Raw genomic sequence first — 21,192 nt, forward strand, 5'->3', positions numbered from 1 at the left:
TTTTCTTTGGCCCCTTTGACTGGCCATTCCTCTCGTCTTCCCGCATGAGGTATAATAACGATAGGATCGTCCCCTCCATGATTGTCCTTGCGCACGAAAAGGCTGAGGTTGCCTAATAGCAGCTCCTAAAGATTTGGCTGCTGCTTTTGAGGTCTGCAACCTCTCAAGGCTCTCGTCAGCCTTGTTGCCAAAAAGGTGAGACCCGTCAAAAGGCATGTTCAGAAGGCGGTTCTGTACGTCCGGTGCAAAACCCGACTTCCGTAACCACGTAAATCTGCGCATTAGTGTGCTAGTGCCCATGGACCTGCTGACACTATCCGCAGTGTCCAATCCAGATTGAAGGGATTCCTGCATGGCTTCCTTTCCATCTCTAACAATGGCTAGGAACCCTTCCCTTTCTTCCCCTTCTGGTATGTGCTCCGCCGCCATTGCAATGCACTCCCAAAGAGTGTACGAAAATGTTGCCAAGGCACATGTGGAGTTGGCAGATTTCAATGCCATGCTCCCTGCTGAAAATACCTACCGTGCCCAACCATCCACACGCTTATCGTCCCTGTCTGGAGGGATAGACGGGTATGCAAGTTTGTTAGAAGCTGTGGATGCCTGTATGACCAGACTCTCGGGAGTTGGGTGTTTGGACAGATAGCCGGGGTCGCTACTGGCCGGGTGGTATTTTGAGGTGAGGGATTTATTTACCGGAGGAATAGAATCCGGAGTTTCCCAATTCTTAGCCACCCTATTTTGCAGGGCTACATGAAAGGGTAGTACTGGGTCTTCGGTGGGACCATGGTCCAATATATCTGTTAAATCATCCTGGATGAATTGGGCTGATGGTCTGGCCCATCCTCAGTAATCTACTACCTTTGTCATTAATTGATGGTATGATGGACTGGCATGCTCTCCTGGCTCTGGTCTGCCAAATTCGTTTGCAGGAGATGTGTCAATGCCACTTGCATTGTGTAATGATTCCACCAAGTCCCTCATTCTGCTTTCTTCTGAAATCAAGCATTCTGGGACATTTGGGGTGCCACATTCCAGCCCAAAAGGTACATTTTCCTCATCAGATCTCTCCTGTTCCTCAAAAATTGAGGTCAGGGATTTGAAAAACTCCTTTCTGGGGAGAGGCTTGAAAACCTTCTCTGGGAGAGGAGGAGGAAGAGGTCTAGTGCCTGGCTCTGAGGACAATACAGGTTTTGTAACCTTATCCTTCTCTTTTTCTGGCTTCCCTGGCTTGGCTGGAGCCTTTGGCGCCGAGGGTTTCGGTGTCGACGTCGATAACGGCGTCGACTACACCGTGGTCGTCGACAGGGTCTGCTTCTAGGGCATCGAGGCGACCTTTGAAGATTTTCCCTTCGAGGTATGATGGGTCTAGGACGGCGTCGATGACCTCGAGCGGTCGACTCGACTCGAGCGTTTTTCACTCAGCGTCCTGGAAGGTTCCCTATCCTTCCTTTTTCAATCACCCGGGCTTGAGGGCACACGAGTGTCGGAGCGATGACGCTCCTGGCCGGCTTCCGAAGAAGGCGGCGCAGCAAGGCCTCGCTTTTTCAAACACCTCCATCATTTTGACCCTGAATGCTTCCCACTCTTCGGCAGACAAATGTTTCGTGGGGCATTTCATCTTTTTGGAGACTCGTCTGACGACGAGGTGGAGGGAGACCTGTGGCGTCGTTTCTTCGAAGATGACGAGTGATGGGAATCGCTACGGGACCTCGATCGATGCCTTTCGCGTCGAGGAGAATTCTCTTCACGGGATCTCGACTCGACGCTAGAGGTTTTTCGACCTACCTGTAGCTTTCCTCTCCTCTCTCGCAAGGCCTTCCCCGTCATCGCCTGACACTTTGTGCAGGCCTCCAGGTCGTGGCCTTCTCCGAGGCACCACAAACAATCTCGATGCGGGTCCGTGATCGACATTTTTGACCTGCACGATTTGCACTTTTTGAATCCCGATTTCGGGGTTGTGTTCGGCATCGATGACGAGGACATATTTCGTTATTATATATTCTCACAGAACTCGAGGCGTGCCGAATGTCCGAAGCAACGTATACTGCGGAAAAACAGAACTGAGGCCAACGGGCGCCGTGCGTGCTACTTATACACCCGATGATGTCACCCTCGACGGAGGCCTTCGCGGGACCATCGACTCGACGACATTGACGCACAGCGCACTCTGCCGAAAAAAATTCCGAAGAGCAGCAAAGCTGGATGGAATACATCTAAGATGAGGAATACGATGGAGGACACAATCCACTTGAATGTTAAATTTGTTAATCCAGGTCCAAATGTGCTCCAGAACTATGCTGGCAAAGATTTTGGAATCAACGTCCAAGAGGGCAATAGGTCTGTAACTTACTGGGGATTCCCTATCCCCTTTTTTATATATGGGGACTATGTACGACATCCTCCAGCTGGTCAGAATAATTTTCGTACGGAGGATATCTTTGAATAGGAGAAATACCATTTTTTCCCATAAGTTTACATTACCCTTCATAACGCTGTTACAGAGCATATTCGGTCCTGGAGCCCTAGAGGAAGAACTTTTGATAATTTTGCCTTCAACATCCTTAACCCCAAATGAAATATTCCAGGAGTATTTACAATATAAGGCAGGGGACTCCAAGCTCTCAGGGATGGCGTATACAGAGCACTAAAGTGTCCTTCCCATTTGTCAGAGTTTACACATACTGTTTGCACTTTGCCTTGTGCAAACCCACCTTTGTTTATCAATGTCCAAAATCTACATGTGTTTGCATCCCCAAGAGATACCAGCATGTCTACGGCATCTCTCTGATATAATTGGGCACGCAGGCATCTGGCTTTCCTCTTCCATTTGTTTTTTAGTCGATTGAATTCACACGGGTCTATCATTATTTTGAAAAATTTGTGTCGGCTTAAGAAGCCACGTATTTCGCGATTACGGTCCTTCTTAAGAGTTTTCATCTTGTCTGAGAAGACATGCTTTTGAGGCTCTTGTCACCTTAGAAGAGGTTTTTTATTATTGTTCTCCAGTTTAGCTGAGACTACAGACTCAATGTAGCTTGTAAAGGAATTGTGGGTATATAACATTTTTTTTATAGGTGAATACACTGCTATTAAAATCTTCCTGAAAAAGTGTGTTTACTTTACCAATGTTAGATTTGTGCCACACGATTCTGTTTTGTTGTGCATTTATGAATACCGGCAAATCATAAATGTTTTTCTCGACGACATTACCCACCATCACTATGATCATATTTAACATTTTATGATCACTTTCCGATGAATCGATCAGATTAAACTCATGAATAAGAGGAAAGGTTTTGGTACAGACAAAGATATAATCTATGGTGGAACTCCACTTTCCACTTGACCAAGTGGAGGGGTCTACTGTCTCCTCCATTATGTTGTTTGCACATTGCATCCCCCCTACCCCAATAAATTGAGCCCACTGCACCCCCTGAGAGAGGTTCCGTGTATCCCCTCTGTCATTCTTCATCCAGCCACCCTTTCCTTCATACCCATCCTGTTCAATGCAGATTTCCGAATTGAAATCTCCGCACATTATGAGATACAGATCATTATCTAATTCCAGGCATTCCTGAATCATTGAATCAATATAAATCTTTAAATCACGATTCGGTTGCCAATATATGTTGATGATTAGGAGATGACTCAAGGTGCACTTCAAGTCCACCTTTATAAGAACAGCTATACAGCAATTGTTTATTCGGAAGTTGTTTATGGTGGTAAAATTGATGTTATTCTTGATGGCAATAAGCAATCCCCCTGCTGGTCTCCACATGGCTTGTTTTGTGGCTGGTTCCTGAAAGATCGTAAAACCATCTAGTGCTATAGCATTGACTGCCCAGGTTTCTTGAATACATACAAATGAGTATTTTAGGAGCTCTAAGCACGTCTTAGCCGAATACAGCAATGGACGGGACCCCCAACAGTTCCATGACAAAAAGTTGTGCTTAACAATATTCTAAGAGGAATTTTTCAGACCTTGGATCTTAACTAGAGATTCCTTCAGAGATTCTGCCAGTAATCTGAGCTCGGCCACTTCATTTAATAACTTCTCAGGGTGGGTATTTCGATCTCCTTGTGTAATATTATTACCATGTGACACCAAGGGATGTCCTGTTCGTTCCTCTCCTTGATGTGTGCCCACCCCCTGACAGAAGTTTACGATGTCGTAGCCAAATCTTTGCAAAGCCACACCTTCAGTAAGCACAAGTTCATGTGTTTCTCTTGAATAGAACACAATCCTTACACAGTCATATCTGGTAGGATGAATATAATCAATGAGCTTAATATCTCCAGAGGAGATTAAAGAGAGACGGGGGATCTTGTTGAACAAAGAGGATCCTCCCTCGATGTAGTGACGGGGGGCCCCCCATAGTTAATACGAAGTTCAACATAACACTAGGGTCTTCTGTGTATTTCGGTTCCCTCCATTCTCTCCTATCCTCCGTCCAAGCATTTTGGGGCATGATGTTCTGTTCCTGCCACTTAGATTGTTTCCCCACTTCCCACTCCCCACCATCTCCCCCTCGAGTTTCAAACGGGACTTCCTGCCCTTGATAGGCCTCTCTGACTGTTTCACTGACCTTCTCTTGATTCCACAAATCAAATTTTTCTCTTACCCGTTATTCGAAATCCTTAACTGTGAGGGGGAGGACCCCCCCCACAGATCTCCTCACTTGCCTTACCACTCTTATCCACAGTATTTATCAAATCACCCCCATGTTTAGAGGTGGAAACCCGAGTGTTTGGCCCAACTGATGGAACTAGACCCTTAAATCCGGGCAGGGACATGTCTTTATGAGCTTCCACCACCTGATTGGGGATGTCCCTCGTCTGTTCTATCTCCCCATCCATCTGGTTGGGGATGTCCCTCCTCTGTTCTACCTCCCCAGCATTACAAACCATCTGCGACGTGAGTAGAGGGATAGGTGTACCGTGCTTGGATGGATGTTGAAAGAGTTGAAGTAATGCTTCCTGTACCAGTTTTTTTTTATGTCTTCACTAGGAACCATAGTGGGTTCTTTAGAGTTTGGTTCCATACTCCCATCCCCTCCTTCTGAGCAGAGGTAGGAGTAGTCTGTGTCCCCTTAGAGGCATCATCATTAGAATCTTTTTCCTTGTCTTTTTCCTCAATCTCATTCAGGATCTTTTCCTTAGTCTTTGTGTTAAAAAACTGTTGAATACGCCGCACATCTTTCTTTATTTCGGATCTGCTGTCATTCTGTTTTTTTTGCTCTGGTTTTTCTTTTTATTTGTGTCAATTTTTTGATTTTTTTGTTTCACAGTGGGCGGTTTCCCCTTATGATTCATAGCGTCTGATAAGGTGTTTGAGGCTTCACCGTATTCTTTCCCCTGAACATTCAGTTCAGTTTCTGAGGTTTTAAGGGATACTCCCTCCGTCCCCTCATCGTGGCAGCCAGAGGCTGCCTTAACCTCAAGGGCTAACTTGCTTTCTCATTCAGTTGTGTGAAGTCAAGAGTACCTTCTTCCCCCGATAAACTACAAATATCTTTAATATTTGTATTTGAATTCTTTATCCAAGTAGCAGGTTGGTTTTGGGATTTTTTTAGTTAGCGCTAGTTTACCTCCCCCTTCACTCTTTGCTCTTCTTTTGAGAGCCCTAGCTCTCATTTTTTTTTTCTCTAAAGGAGATGACAAACAAAGGGGCGGTCGTCTTCCTTATTTGAGCCTGGATTCAAAGAAGACTGATCGCTGTTTCAAAAAGGCCTCCTCCTCAATTACCTTCAGTAATACCGATGGACTGTCAGGTTTGATTCTGGTGCTTAGGTCTAGGGTATTTATTTCTTTGTTGTCGCTGGAATCTTGCACCCTGGCCTTTAGGCTTTCCACAGACTTGGTCTTTTCTGAGTTGATTAATATCAATCTCGTTAATTCCTTCACCTCTTCCGACTTGTTCTCCTGCTCAGTTTTATTTTTGCAGGGTCCGGCGGTACCCAGAGACGATTCTCTACTTGCCCAGGGATTTCTAATCTCATCCATTTCTGTGTTCTTGTAGTCTCTATCCACCTCCACTGTTTGACAACCAATATTGTCTCAATTCAGGTTCCTGTAAAGGTTGTGATAAGGTGTAGAGATTTTGGGCATGTACAAAGCCTTCCAATCTGCTAAGTTTTTCTGAACACTCCACCAACATATCTCAATTCCTGTAACTCCCCATGTGTCCTTTCGTGTCCCTTATCCAGGAGATTTAAAATCCTGGTAAGGACCGGGAAGGATTCTAGGGTAGATGCGTTCTCTTCCACCCTAGATTCGTTTCCCAAGTGGTTGGAGGACTGTTCCTCGAACTCAGGATTCATAGGAGGAGCTGATGAAGTGGGGCTTGAGCATTTAAGAGTATCAGACTTGGGGGCCCCCTTGTTCACACTACCGAACATGCTCCTCACTTCCCCCATGGAACAAACATCAGTTCGCACTATTGACATTGACAGATGCTCCTTCCCTCTTCCACTCAGAGGTTTATGAAGGTGCACATTGTCGAGACCACCTCCCCTCGCCCTAACTGGGGTAGAGGGTCCAGTATAAAGTCTGACCCTCCTATCCAGCTCCGCGGGCACCACAGGGGCCAAAAGAGATGTGTCCAGTTGGGGAGTAGGCGGCGAGGTGTCATCCAGATTTAGTATTGAAGGCCTTATTGGTATGTCCTGTACGCTTAAAGCTTTTTTGTTTTCGTTCTTCTGGACGATCTAGAATCTTAGCGTGGTCACCAGAGTCCATTGTAGGGGCTCCAACTAGATTCGGAAGCGGGGGAAATCAATGCCATTAGGTCCCATTTCCTACTTCCCCCTCCCCCAATTGTTCCTTTAGATCTTCTACATTCATTCTCCCGGGGGACAAATTCACAACATGGGAGATTTTTTTATTTGGGTATACGAAGATTCCACTTGCAATAGGTGTTTTTCTCTTTCCCGATTTGTTTTTAACACTCCCACACGGCGTAGGTATCGTCCCACTTCGTAGGGTTCCTACCATACTCTGAGGTTAGCAGCACGATCAAGTCTTAGTGAGAAGAGTATTACACCACTTATCTATTTAGTTGTTAAATTTCCTTACTTGAACAACCCAAAAATAGGGGGAGCTCACAGTACTTCAGCCACAATACAGATCAGAACAGACAGATGTTTACACACATATACTGGATGGAAAGTATTAGAATCTTCCCAATCCGAACAATCGGTGACCCACTCTAAAGCCAATGTTTGTGTTTGTACAAAGTGAAGGGGGATGTGCTCTAGTTTGTGGATTGCCCCTGCGAGTACTGAAAAAAAAGGAAAGTAGGGACTCCACCACCCCCTATATAGCACTCAGCTCAAGATTTGGGGACATGATATAATATATTGAATATACCAAAAGCATATAAACAAGTCCCTCCACACAGATGTACAGCAACAACAAAAGGAATTCACTCGAACACCACAAGGCTAAGCACTGCCTGCTGCAGATGCCAACGCTTTTCCACTGAGTGTTCAAGCTTTAGTCCCCACTCCCAACCTCCCGTAGGGAGTGAGCATGCGATGGAAAGAAGCTCGACGGACGAGGGGTTTGTAAGGGGGAAGCAGAATGTTGCCGGGGGGTGCCCCGTAAGAAAGGAAAAACAATGACCTCAATTTCAAAATCCATCCGAGGTGCCGTAATTACATGTCCTCTGGGACGTGCAGAGGCGACAGACAGCACGGTAAAGAAGGAAAGAAAAAAAAAAGGGGAAGACAAAATGGTAACACCGGCAAACAGGCACTTCCTGGGCACTTCTCGGTGCTTATAACTGAAAGGAAAATATAGAAAATAAGTGGACTAGTATAGTATATTTATACTTATATATACTATCTATCACATCCAAGTGTGGTGATGAGGCTCACCCAAAGGCAACAAAACGAAAAAGTCCACAATCAGTCCAGGTGTAAGAGTGTCCACAGGATACTTGGCGGGAGCCTCCAGGCAAACAGGCACTTCCTGGGCACTTCTCGGTGCAAGGACATTTTCTTTTGGCCAGCAAAGTCTGCAGGAACGTTGTGTACTGTTTCATCATATTGACGAACTTGAAACGACAAAAACATCCAAGTGATTGGGCCAGGCAAAAAATTAAGATATATACGCCATTCCTAAAGCCTCCCTTTTTAGTTAAATTTTTCCAAAGTGCTAGGGCCACATTAGTTGGATAGGATTTTGTACCAAGGACTGTTTTCTTTTGACAAGCACCATTAGTTTTACTTTCTAGGTAGGGAACCTCCTTCAAAGATGGGGCAAGCTAGGAAATTTAATTTGCTTTTAATAAACACCCTTCAAAGATGTCAGTCACTGGGCTGAGTCCTCCTTCTGGTTCGCGACACTAGCTTCAGCCATCTTCGTTCCAAGTAGATTCTTGGAACTTTGCAGATCTTCAGCTTACGTCTCAAGTCGCCTGCCCTCATATTTTCAGCCATCTCATACCAAGGGAAGCTGCACTAGGACTACCTTGTCGTTTCGATTCTGTGTAGGATTACCTGCCACCGCCGCCTCACTGTGGTGACCGTTGGAACACTTCTTCAATCCATTGAGATGTCCTGAGGGGGTATGCACTGCACTTCATCGTTCTTCATTTTGGATCTTCTTCTGGAAGCTGACTGGAACGGTATGCTGCGCAACGCAACCAACTCTCGACATTGTAAAGTTACGGTATTACCCAAATTGACATTTTACAATTGACCTTTTGCACAATTGACCTAATTATAGTGGTCCTAATTGACCTTCACAATTGACCTTTATATTTTAGTTATTTTATATATGTAGTCGGTTGGTTTTGGATTATAAATAGTAAAAGGGGATTGGGTGGGGGGCTTCCAGGGGGTTTTGGATTGGGTGGGGGATTGCAGGGGGTTTCCCCCCACATATATGTCCTAATTGACCTTCTAAATTAGGTCAATTCTCCCGAGGTCAATTGTGACAAGGTCAATTAGTATACAACCAAAGTTACGGCACCCGTGACCCCTGGGCCTTCTTCACCAGAACCAGGTGCAGACATTTGTGTCCACAACAGATCCCGGAAGACCTGAATTAGTATCAGGTAGAATCTGAGTAAGGGGGGGTGTTAGCATGCCTGTTTCACCCCTGCATGCCTGTTTCACCCCTGCACCCTAAACTCCATAGGAGAGCATTGGGCGTAAAGTCCTTGATCCCTGGTCGTCAAGCATGGGTTAAGGATCCTTTCCAGGTTCATCCGGGGTATATAGGATACAGTGTGGTACTTACCTACATTTGGGTAACTAATTATTTAACTTTGAAAAACTTTCCAAAGCAACACCACAGCCCACTGAATCATTTCTGAATATCTTACCTGAAGAGGCTATATATTGGAACTAGTGACTTTTACAGCGCAAGTCCCTATACCATTTTAAGATTGAGGGAAGCTGTACTTGTGCTTATTCTGACTATTCTTACCTATTCTCCTCACATCTGACTACTCACCTGCTCAATCCTGGTTAATTCATTCATATGCATTTCTATGGTCCTAATGGTCAATTTGTATATATCTTCGATATGGTTTTGAGTCAGGAATAAATTGCTTATAACTCCTGTTCTCCAGCACTGCCCACAGCCAATTAGACAGGCCCACCCCCATAGGCCATCTTCAGATTTGGCAAGCGCACCTGATGTGGCAGTATGAGCCATGAAAAGATATAAGAGGGGAGGTGGGAGTGTCACATGGGAATCTATGAAAGATACCAAAGCTGAAGAACAGGATTACAGGTAAGTAACTTATTCATTAGGCAGCATTGGATCTTTCATAGTTTCACATACTGTTTGAATAAGATTACAAAGCAGTACATAAATACAACCAAAAGCATAGCTCAACAGAAGTAACCCACTTACCTCAGGAACTCTCCCCTCGCATAAACAGATTGCGAAGCACTGCCTGGCAGACCCGGGACTCCTCCCTGGAACCCAGAGACGCTGTAGAACACTGAAAGTATGGACAAACCTCCACTTGGGTGCCCAGCTAATGTCTAGCAGGACAGGAATGCAGTATTAGAATCCACAGCCCTTGTCGAGTGTGCTCTTGGCCTGCCTGGAAGGGGCCTGTTGGCCATTCGATGACCGTGTGAAATGCACACTGCATAACCATCTTGCAATAGAAGACTTTGAAAGGGCATTGCCCTTGCTGGAAGGTGCAAAAGCCACAAACAACTGGGATGATTTGCAGACGTCTAAGAGGATATCTGAAAGGGAATTGCGGAAATACCCATCTCCTCAAACCCTTCTTCTATACAAGCAATCTGTCAAAACATTTAAAACCGCCATCAACAACAGTAAAGCCCACAGAAAATCTAGCTCCTGGGAGCTCTTCTCAATTCTGAGGGAATTCAAAGGCAAACCCTCTAGGAAGTCAGCACCCAACAGAGACTCAGTGTGATGCCATGACATTAATGACAAATTCTCCCCAAAAATTATAGGACATCAGCAGGCCATCCTTGTCCAACAAAGGAATCTCCTAAATGCAGGGAACTTCACCCCCCCCCTCCGTCCATACCATCCCCCAAGACAAGATCAAGTCCACTGAATTTGAATTCAAACAGTGCGCCAAATCAGAAATTCGGAAGATATCAGACATTAAACCTACTTCCTGTTTTAGGGACTGGTGCCCCTCTAATAGTCTCAAATGCTGTCTCGACGTACTGGTCCCATGGGCCACAAAACTGATTAAACTCTCGATAAGTGAAGGCAGTGTCCCGCTCTCAGTAAGGTAGTGTGGATCATGCCCTTACTGAAAAAGAGCAACCTGGACCTTTTGCCAAAACTACTGAAATATAACAAATGTGCCCTTCCTGCTCAAGATCATGGATTGTGTGGCATATACCCAGCTCCAGGAATTTACTAAAAGCAACAACACCCTTGGCTCACAGCAGTCAGGCTTTAGAGCCGGTGTCAGCACGGAGACCGCCATGCCTCATCTCAAGTCCAATCTCACCAACATTGTGGACAGAGGTCAACCAGCTCTACACATGCTTTTGGATCTCTCTGCAGCTTTTGACCTGGTCGACCACTCCTTGCTGGTGGCCATATTAAGGTACCAGGCCGCTTGCTCCAGCTTGCCAGCGCAGTGGATCTCCTCTTTCCTGGGGCCCCGGAATGCCAGAGTAGCTAATGATGACGACAGCTCTTCCCCAGCAGCCATGACGTCTGGTGTGTCACAGGGTTAATGTAACGCCCCTTTCCTATTCAACCTTTACATCACTCCCCTCCTCAGTCTCCTGGATAACCTGGGTGTACAATATACCAACTACGCCGACAACACCCAGGTCATCCCTGAGCTCTCAGGTGACTACACACAGGATTCCCTTGCCATTGACAACATCTATGAGGCCATCGAGGCGTGGATGGCATCTAACTCGACTGCCCTTAACGGTGATAAGACAGAGCTCCTGATTGTTGCATCAGGCCAAGACTGAAAAACGTACCACTGAATACGAGAGTTTCACGATTGCCGGCACTAAAATCACAGTGGCCAAGAGTGTGAAGACACTCATCCTTCTTGACGCAGAGCTCCCGATGAGATCACAGGTCGCACAGATCTGGGCCACATGTGGGTACATCAAATTGCTCAGCCACATATATACCCTACAGCTCTACGGGCAGTAGGTCTCTACTGGCCACAGCCTTAGTGAACTCTCGTTTGGACCATTTTAACAGCCTGCTGCTTGGCACATCTGAAGCCAATATCAAAGCACTTCAAGTTACCCCAAAACAGGACATTTTATGCAATTCGCGGGCTGTCTCAACAAGACCACATAACCAATGCTAGGAGGGACCTTCACTGGTTCCCTACACAGCATAGAATAACACACAAACTCCTAACTCTTGCCTACAAATGCTGGAACAAAGGCTCCCAAATATCTCACAGACCGCCTCAAGGTAAGGCGACCAAGCTGTAATCTTCGGTCTCAAGACCAGCTTATGCTGATGCAACCCAGGTTCAAGCTGGTCAGATTTGGCGGCACTAGCTTCGATGTCCAGGCACCTGCAGTGTGGAACAGTCTCCCCTGGAACTGAGAACATCAGACTCCCTCACAAAAATCAAAAGAATGACCAATACCCACCTGTTCAACCTTTGACTGGATTGACTCCTCATATAGCCGCCCCTGCCACCTTTTCAGTTGTCGCGTCTTGTGTATGTTTTTCATGCGCCCGGAGGCCCATGGGCATGTGGCGCATTATAAGAATTAAACTAAACAAATAAGATGGGACCTTCGGCATGAAGGAAGGGTTTGTGCGAAGGACCACTTTGGACTGATGAAGTCAAGTAGGAAGGCTACAGGCGAGAGCCTGTAGTTTGTCTACCCATCTAGGAGAAGTAATGGCATCTAGAAAGGTGGTCTTCCAGGAGAGAAACTTCAAAGAGGCTCTGTGCAGAGGCTTGAAAGGAGCACCCATCAGCTTGAAGGACTATGTTACATTGCAAGGCTGGAGCAGGAGTCCAGACAGGAGGGAAGGAGCAAAACAGTCCTTTAAATAATTCCTTGATCAGTCTGAGAGGCCAAAGAGAAGGCATAGCTGGGAAGTGTGTGTAGCACAAAACAGCTGCTAAATGCACCTTGATGGAAGAGTGTGCTAAACCAGCATTGGCCAAAGACAGGTGGTACTGTAAGACCTCGGCTGACTGTAAGAGAAGTGGGTCGAGACATTGACCTGCACACCAGATGGCGAAGCGTTTTTACTTGCTCTTGTAGCAAGACAGCATAGATGGCACCTGGATCATGGCTAAGAAGTCCATGCAGTCTAGAGGCAGAGGTACATTTCCAAACTCTAGGGCTGCAGGAGCCAGGGCATCAAGTTGAGGGATACTGGATCTTGGTTTAACACTGACTCACAGTCTGCAGAGTGAAGCTCACAGAGAGGTGGCAACCTGATGGAAGGGGCCAGCTCTCAGTTGCTCCTTTCATCATGTTTCCTACCTTGCCACCCTGAGCTCCTCTGAAAGCTGTCCAGGCTAGGGTTACACTGAGATCATCGTGCATCGCTGTTTGAGCGAACTCAGCACTCGAGGTATGGGCAGGATCAGGGGGAAGGCATAGCAGAACATTCCTTTCCACTGGAACGAGAATGCCTTGTATGAGGAAACCTACTCTCAAAAGTCAGGCACTTCTTGTTCATTGCAGTCGCGAGGAGGTCAACTTCCAGATACTGCAAGGGTGCCGAAGGAGAAAACTGACTCAAAGGTGGCATGATGGTTGCTATATGATATGGGATTTATAACGCGCCTATACACAAGTGTTTCGAGGCGCAACAAGGCAAGGGAGGGGGAACAGAGGGAAGACCGACAACAATCTTACTAGGCCAGGTGTCATTCAGATCGCGCAAGTGCATGGGAAGGGGGAAAGGAAAAAGTGCGAGGGGGAAGGGAGAGGGGAACATGCAGTACATGCGAGAGGGGAAAGTGCGGTACATGGGATAGTAGAATAAAGAAGATAAATAAACAGCAGGATGGTGGCAAGTGCAAGGTACGAGCAGACATAAGCGCTGGTGGGGGACTGTAGGGATACAGAATACAGTCCCCAGGTGCGGGGTTGCCAGGGAGGCAGTGCAGGTGTGCAAATGGCAGGGCCTGGGCCGAAGGTCACAAAGGGTGGCCATGTAGCCAGTGCAGTTTTAACCAGGAATTCAGCAGGGGAGAGAAAGCAGAAGCAATGAGGAAGGTTTTGAGGTGCTTCCGGAACCGGAGATGGTTCTTCTCAAGTTTCAGGGAGGCAGGAAGGCAGTTCCAGAGGGAGGCCCCATCTGAGGCGAGAGTGTCACCGGGGTCGGTGATATCTTCGTCCAACAGTGTAGATTCTGAGATCTTCCCCTCCCCCGACTCCTCACCTTCTTCTTCCTTCCAAGAACCCTTCTTTTCCTTTCTTCGTGATCGCACCTTTTTTTTATGTAGATAGGGACGACCCCGGGAGGAAGCCACCGTGCCCCCCAAGAGGGGAGACCAGGGGGCCCCTCCCCTGGGATCGACCAAGAGGGGGGAAAAAGCCTTAGGCACAAAAAACCCCTGTGTAAACGTCGGGTGCCTTGGAGGTGTGGAACCAGGAATCCTTGAAGGGTGAGAGCTGGTGGAAAGTGTCTGGAGGCAACACGTGGAGTGAACCCCCCCAGAACACAGGCAGTCCAGTAAGCGGTCCGGGGATCTGGTACACGAGGCTAGAAGTAGAAGTAACAAAACGGTAAGCAAAGGCAGTCCAGGGGAACAGGCCGGAGTCTGGTACACGGAAGATCACAACAAACAATCCAGAAGGTAGGCGAGAGCAAATCCAATGGACAAGGCAGGGAACTGCCACACGGAAGGTACGGAGCAGAGCGAGAGGAAGTAGGAAACAGAAGGACGGAGCAAGCGGAACAGACAAGAGGAGGAAAAGCGGTAAGTGAAGATGGGAAGGAGGGAGGGAGGGTAAGCAAGTTGGAAGGAGGGCAGAAGAGGCGGGCGAGTGAAACAAAGCCAAGGGAGCGAGAGAAAGGCAGATAGAACCAGCGGAAGGACGAAGGAAGAACAGAGGGGGAGTCGGACTGGGCACGAGGACCCGACCGGCGGGAAAAGCGAGTAAACCCAGGAAGATAGCAACAGGTAGCAAGCAACTCAGGGCTAACGGACGAAACCGGAAGCGCTGCGACGCATCCGTGACCAGTAAGTGGCTGGTTAAAACACCGGGCCGCGGAGCGCCCAACCAATAGGAACAGAAGGAAAGTAAAACCAGGAAACAGGGGGCGTGGCCGAAAGCTGCCGGCGAACGGGACTAAGTTCTGCGTCGCCAGCGGTTCCATAGACGCCAGGAACTCGGCGGCATGACAGAGATCTACCACCAACTCGTTGCGTGGAGAAGCGACTGACCCTGAGGGAGTTGGAGGCGGATGAGCGAAGAGCTCGAGAAGGAAGATATTTGGGAAGAGAGAGTTGAAGGTATTGCGGCCCCAGTCCCCAGAAGGCCTTGTGGACAATGCAGAGGGTTTTGAACTTAATCCGTGCAGCCACTGGGAGCCAGTGCAGAGATTTCAGTCCTGCAGAGATACGATCCCTGGGCTTGAAGCCAAGGACAAGTCTCGCAGTCCTGTTCTGGATAAGTTGCAGAGGGCAGAGAGTAGAGGCAGGTGTCAGGAATAGGGTCTGGGGCAAGCATAGGCGACAATATTGTAAGAAATAAGACAAAAACTACGATTCCCAGCATGCTTAGAGGCGCAATGGTAGTTCACGTATTCACGCCAGGAGACAGCTGGAGTTCGTTAATGGAGTATTTAGCCGTTGACCGCCCGTACACAGGTGCTGATAATGTTGTGCAGCACGGGCGGCCACGACAGCGTGTGGGAGGAACGCAGGATGGCAAGCGAGTGAATTATTTCGATGAAGGCGGACGGAGGCTTCTGTAAACCACGGCAGTGAGGGAGAGTATCTGGCCGAGCAGGTGTAGCCTTGATGTTAATCTCGGGAGGCAGCGCGAACTTCGCGTAAGACCTCCCCATAGCTCCCGGGCCGCAGCGGTGAATACTTCTCCTTTCCAGACCGCTGCCTTCACTTCCATACGCGGCAGCTGCTCCACGGGGCGGAGGCGTCTCCCGGCGACATACCAGAACGTCCGGGTGTCCTTGTGAGGCACCCGGACTCGAAGATAAGTACACGGATACATGTTTCATTAATGTTGACAAGAATTATTTTTTACTTGATACGTTAAAGACTTAAATGAGTTTCTAGCCAGTCCCCGGGTTGGGGTTAGTTTAATCTCTATGGGAAGTATGAGGCAATACTTATCGCAGAAACCCTTCTACTAAGAGATAAATGCAAGACTGTTCATTTCGCTCCTAAAAGGATATCTTGGGTTATGTTGCTTTGTTTGCTCATGTTCTATGTCAGCCCATGGGGCCATGTGTATGGTGACTTCATGAAGGGGGCTTCCCTTGTACGTGTCATGCAGTTTGTATCGCTCTCGTCTGCTATGTGTTTGCTACATGTTACACTAACACGGTCATAAGTATGGGTATGGTATAGGGTAATTAAGAACTCTAAAACAAACTCTGCTCAGGAGACAAGTAAGACAAGGATTATCAAGTAGGAAAGTTTAGGTCATTTCTTGGTTAGGATTAAGTAATTGTATTGCAATGCATGTTGTTTGTTCCTTATCTTCCCTTTGTCATTCCACCCCCTTTCCCTAACTCAGTCTTCCCCCCCCATTGGCTGCCACGTGGTTATCTGTGTATTTCAATTCAGACGCCCGTGCCAACCACGGTGGGAGGGTCGATCTATTCAGCTTCTGTGGTTCGGGAGAGGGGGTTGAAACCCTTCATCCCTTGTTAGACTTGACAGCAGGCAGATTTAGATAGAGGCTGTTGCAATAGTCCAGCCTAGAGAGAACCAGGGCTCTGGAAACAGTGAGCGTCTGGGGGAAGGAGAGGAAAGGAAGAATACCTCCGAGGAGGTGCAGATGGTAGTGTGACTTCTTAGAGACATCACAGAGATGTGAGGAGAGAAGGAGAGTGTGGAGTTGAAGATGACCCCGAGGTATAACTTATTCATAGTAAAAAGAAACCTTCACTATCCCTATCTTCTAAGAGGGGTTTCCCGGCCTCAAGTCAGAATGTCTGTCGAAATCAAACTTCACTGTCCTGCTTCACAACTTACTTCTATCCCTTACACTGCAACTAAAGAATAATCCAAACGAAAGTTCCTTCTCCAGGAGAATGACTCCCTTTCTCCTGGTATTGATCCACACAATCCAATATAGTTCACAACAAAACCAGGGGTAAGGACTCTCTTCCCTTGGCATTTCTTGAGTATATTCAAAGGGCTTCAGTTTCTTGACCAGAATGACCCCCTTCGCCTGGTGTTTTCTGTATCTTTCAACTTGATGTTTAGTTTGGCACTCTATTACGTTATTGGCAGAGTCCCAAATCCTTCTCACGGTTTCAGTGGAATTATCTCTACCACTGTGATGAGGATGCTTTCCTCTGATGCTCAGTTCACTTATCTTGTGGTCCCAGACTCTTTTCTGGTTGTCAGTGGACTTACCCCTGCAATGAGGAAGTTCTCCTCTGAGGCTTGATTCGATATTGTTAGGGTCTTCGAATCATCTCTTTTGGTCAGTGGGCTTATCGCTCCCACTGTGACATTGAAGCTCACCTCAGATGCTCACTCCACTCTTCCCACGAGTTTGGTTCTTACTATTGTGCCTGCCTCTCTTCCACCCCCGTCTCTCCCCTCTGGGTCTCTCGTACCTCCCGTTACCTTCTTTGGGACTTCAGTATGCTACCTTGGACTGTTGTTCGTCTCTCCATCTCTTCAGACTTCTCTCCTGTGCTTCTGCAGCAGCTCCGCGCTCTAATGTACTGCTCCGTTCTCTTTTCCGGCTATGTGCTCAGGTCTGCTCCAGCTGGACCCACAGAGAACTCCCTCAGCGATTCTCTGTCGTCCGTCACTCTTCTGCATCTCCGGTGTGCCAACAGGATTTGACACTCCCCCCCCCCCCCTTTGATGGTTTCCACACCAGTTACCTCTCCCGGCTGGGCTTGTCAAGTTCTTTAGTCCATCGTCTCTGATACATTGTTGCTAGCCCCGCCGGGCACGGATTGTCAAAGTCCTATGTTTCTTTGGACACCTTATCCTTCATGTCTCCTCAGAGTCACCTCATACCAGTACAGCAGTCAGTAAATGTTTTCTGTGCTCTTCTTCGTCCTAGTACTTTCTGTTTTGGCTGTATCCCATGTACTACAGTAATACACTGGTCTACTGTCAAGGAAGTGGTTTGGAATGGAGGGAGAAGTTAGGGAAGGTTGGGGTGTGATGTTGTTCAACTGGCTATACCCTAGGTGGTCGTCCTTGTCCCCAGAGGCAGAGTCCATCCCCATGAGGTCCTCCTGCATTAAACCCCCCTAGGGGGGCTATTGGATGCGGGCCACACCTCCCTAGCTTCATGGGAAAGGGCTCTCCCTTGGGGAGAAGTGACAATACCATGAAAATCGTCACACTACCCCCACCCACCTGGAAAAGATTCAGGTAACCTGGTCTTGCAGAAGCTACCAAATCATGGCAGGATTGGGGTTCCCTGCTGCGAGAATCTGCTACTGTGTTGTGGATCCCTAATATATAAAAGGGAATCAGGAACATATTGTGCGCCAGTGCCCACTGACGATTCACCAGGTATCGTCACTTCTGCCCACAGGGGAGCCCTTTACCATGAGACTATGGAGGTGCAGCCACTACTCAATAGTACCCCTAGGTACCATAAAAATCAAGGTGTCAAAAGAAACAAATGATTTTGGCAATCCACCAAAGAGGGACTGGCAACAATGTATAAGAAGAGACAATGGACTAAAGAACTTGGCAGGCTCAGTCGGGAGAGGCAACAGGTGTGGAAACCATCCAGAGCGTGAGTTTCAAATCCTTTCGGCAGACCGGAGTAATATAAGAACGGAGGACGCCGGCGAATCACTGAGGAAGTTCTTCGAGGATCTAGCTGGAGCGGACCAGAGCATGTAACAAGAAAATAACCGAGCAGTACAGCAGAGCGCGGAGCTAGTTCGAAGCTGCCACAGTGCTGCAGAAGCAGAGGATAGAAGCACGAAGAGACGGACTCCAGTCCCAGGAAACCCCAGTGGCATTCCAAAGTCCTGAAGAAGTAACAGGAGGTACGAGAAACCCAGAGAGGACACAGGGTTGGAAGAGAAGCATGCTTGAGCGGCTCGCACCCAGCCCAGTAGTAACAACCAAACTATTGGAAAGAGTGGAGTGAGCATCCAAAAGGGAACTTCCTGTTTGCACTGTCTACAATAAGCCTGCTGACCACCAGAGACAGTCAGGGACCATATAAATATTGAATCAGGCACCTGAGGAGAACCTCCTCGTCGCAGTGGCAGCAATACGCCCGCCCACTGGTCCATCAGACACAGGTCGGGGAACTTAGCAATATGGAATCAAGCATCCAAGGAGAACTTCCTCGCAACAGTGGCAGTCATAAAACCGAGAAGAAGCTGAAAGGAACAACAGAGGAAGGTAGCCTCATTACAGTGACAGGCATAAGACCACTGATGCAAGTTGGAAGACAGTACTGCACTACACAGAAGTGTTTTTCACTACAGTGGCCATCCTAAAGCCACTTTCCAATACCCCAATCAATTGTATAAAGAAAAAATATGGGGAGTATGTTATGTTAGACAAATTTGTACCGCGCATGTTTACCCAAGGGTAACTTGGTGCTAGGACACATAGCAGGCAGAGGCCAGCTGCAGCCTAAAATCACAGAGTTTTTAGGGAGTGTCAAAATTGGAGATGGTTCTCAATACACCTGAGGGCAACGGGTAGATCATTCTACAATTTACCTGCAGAGATTGAAAACGCACGGCCTCCTACCCTAGATAGACGACATGTAGGCATTGCAACTAAACAAGTATTACCATAAGGGAGAACCGCCCAGGGATGAAAGGCAGAACACAGCCCCTGGTGTTAATACACCTGGTGGACCAAACACAAGGACTTAAACTTAATCCTTTTGGCCACCGGGAGCCAGTGGAGAGATAGAAGCACAGGGTTTATGCGACTGCTGTATGGAGTCGAAGTAGCCACCCAAACAGCCAGATTTTCTAAGAGCTGCAGCCAATGTATGAGCCCGATGGGTTGAGCCAAAAACAGGACATCGCAGTAATCGTTGTGGCTGGTAACCAATGAAGCAACTACCAGAGGGTGCAGATAGGTAGAAATGGTAGTACCTTACGGAGCACTTTGAAGAAAGTGGCCCACTTTACAGTCTGCACTCACCTGAGGGGCCATCGAAAGGGAGGCAGAAAGATGGACTCTCAAATTCTTAATTGCCGTAACTGGAATGAATAAGTCACCCACTGCAGAAAGCCATAAAGAATAGGTTCAAAGAGTAGGATACAGGGCAGAACCCACATCAGAACCTCCATCTTTTCCCCGTTAAGCTTAAGCCAGTTGCTATATAATCAGGCTCCTCAAGGCCACCAGGCACTTACACAGGCGCGACAACACCTCAACTTGGTCAAGATCTAATCTTACCAAGATCTGGATGTCGTCGGCATAGGAATAGCACCGGAAGACGTGGGAATGATTGAGACCAAACAGCAGTTGAACATAGATGTTAAATAACATCAGGGACAGGGCAGAGCCTTATGGAACTACAACAGGAAAGTGAGAAGAAGATAGGAAAGGAGAAAGAGTGACTGGCCCCCGTAAGTCAAGAAAGATGAAAACTAAGCCAGAACTGGACCGGAGAGGCATGCCGAGGCCACGCGGGACAACAGGATGGAGTGGTCGACGGTGTTGAATGCAGCAGACAGATATAACAATATCAAGACTCCCACTCCACCCCGGTCAACCAGCATGGCCAGATTGTCAACTACAGAGACTTTCCTCATCGCAGTGGTAGTCAAAAGACCACTTAACAAATCTCAAAGGAACTTTTAATAGGGAATAATATCCCTTACCAAGAAGGCCGGACCAAGGAAGCCCATGGGCACCTAGTGAAGAAAGCTCGGCAGGAGCTACCAGAGCTAAGCAGACGGCCCTTTGTTAAGAGAAGAAAAAAACAGGATAAGGAAGGCATCCTCCTGGTGGAAGAACTCTGTTATTTTGAATTACTTAGGTTTATGTGTAAGGGATAGAAGCAGGGTTTTGGACAAGGATGGATTCTCATTTGACGGACATTCTGACATTTCCTCATTATACCTAGGTTGAGGCAGGGAAACCCCTCAGAGACGGGGAGGGTTAGGTTTTGTGGTTTTAAAAGTCTACAACCCAACCATGACATTTCCTTGTCTGACTCCTTCACCACCCTTACACCAAGGCCACAATGTGTGGGCCTCTGACTCGGTGAGCAGGTGCGCCCCCATCCCCCTGCTTGCGAATATAGAGCATGGCGGAGGTGTCTGTAGACACGAACCATCCAGTCGTGCAGTTGAGTCTTGAAGGACTTCAAGACCAAGACCACCGCCCGTAACACCAGAACAGTGATGTAGAGCTTCTTCTTGTTGAGAGAGCAGAAGCCTCTGGCGTGGTATCAGCCTGTGTGAGCTGCCCAGGCCCTCCAGTGAAGCATATGTCATGAGCGTGATCGGATGGTCTGGGCGACAAAAGGATGCACTTTAAGTCATATGAAGCTGAAGGCTCCACCACTGGACAGTGTTGTGAAAGGGATGTATTAGATTAAGGATGCCCAG

At 47.6% G+C, this 21,192-nt stretch overlaps 1 protein-coding gene across 4 annotated transcripts in view; it reads right to left on the reverse strand.

The window, feature by feature from the left end:
- CHD6 (chromodomain helicase DNA binding protein 6) overlaps nt 1-21,192 on the reverse strand; it is a 2,307,824-nt gene that overhangs the window by 1,642,452 nt on the left and 644,180 nt on the right. The window lies entirely within an intron of this gene.

This window comes from Ambystoma mexicanum, chromosome 3p (assembly GCF_040938575.1).
Source record: "Ambystoma mexicanum isolate Mex_15411 chromosome 3p, UKY_AmexF1_1, whole genome shotgun sequence".
Taxonomy (NCBI): domain Eukaryota; kingdom Metazoa; phylum Chordata; class Amphibia; order Caudata; family Ambystomatidae; genus Ambystoma; species Ambystoma mexicanum.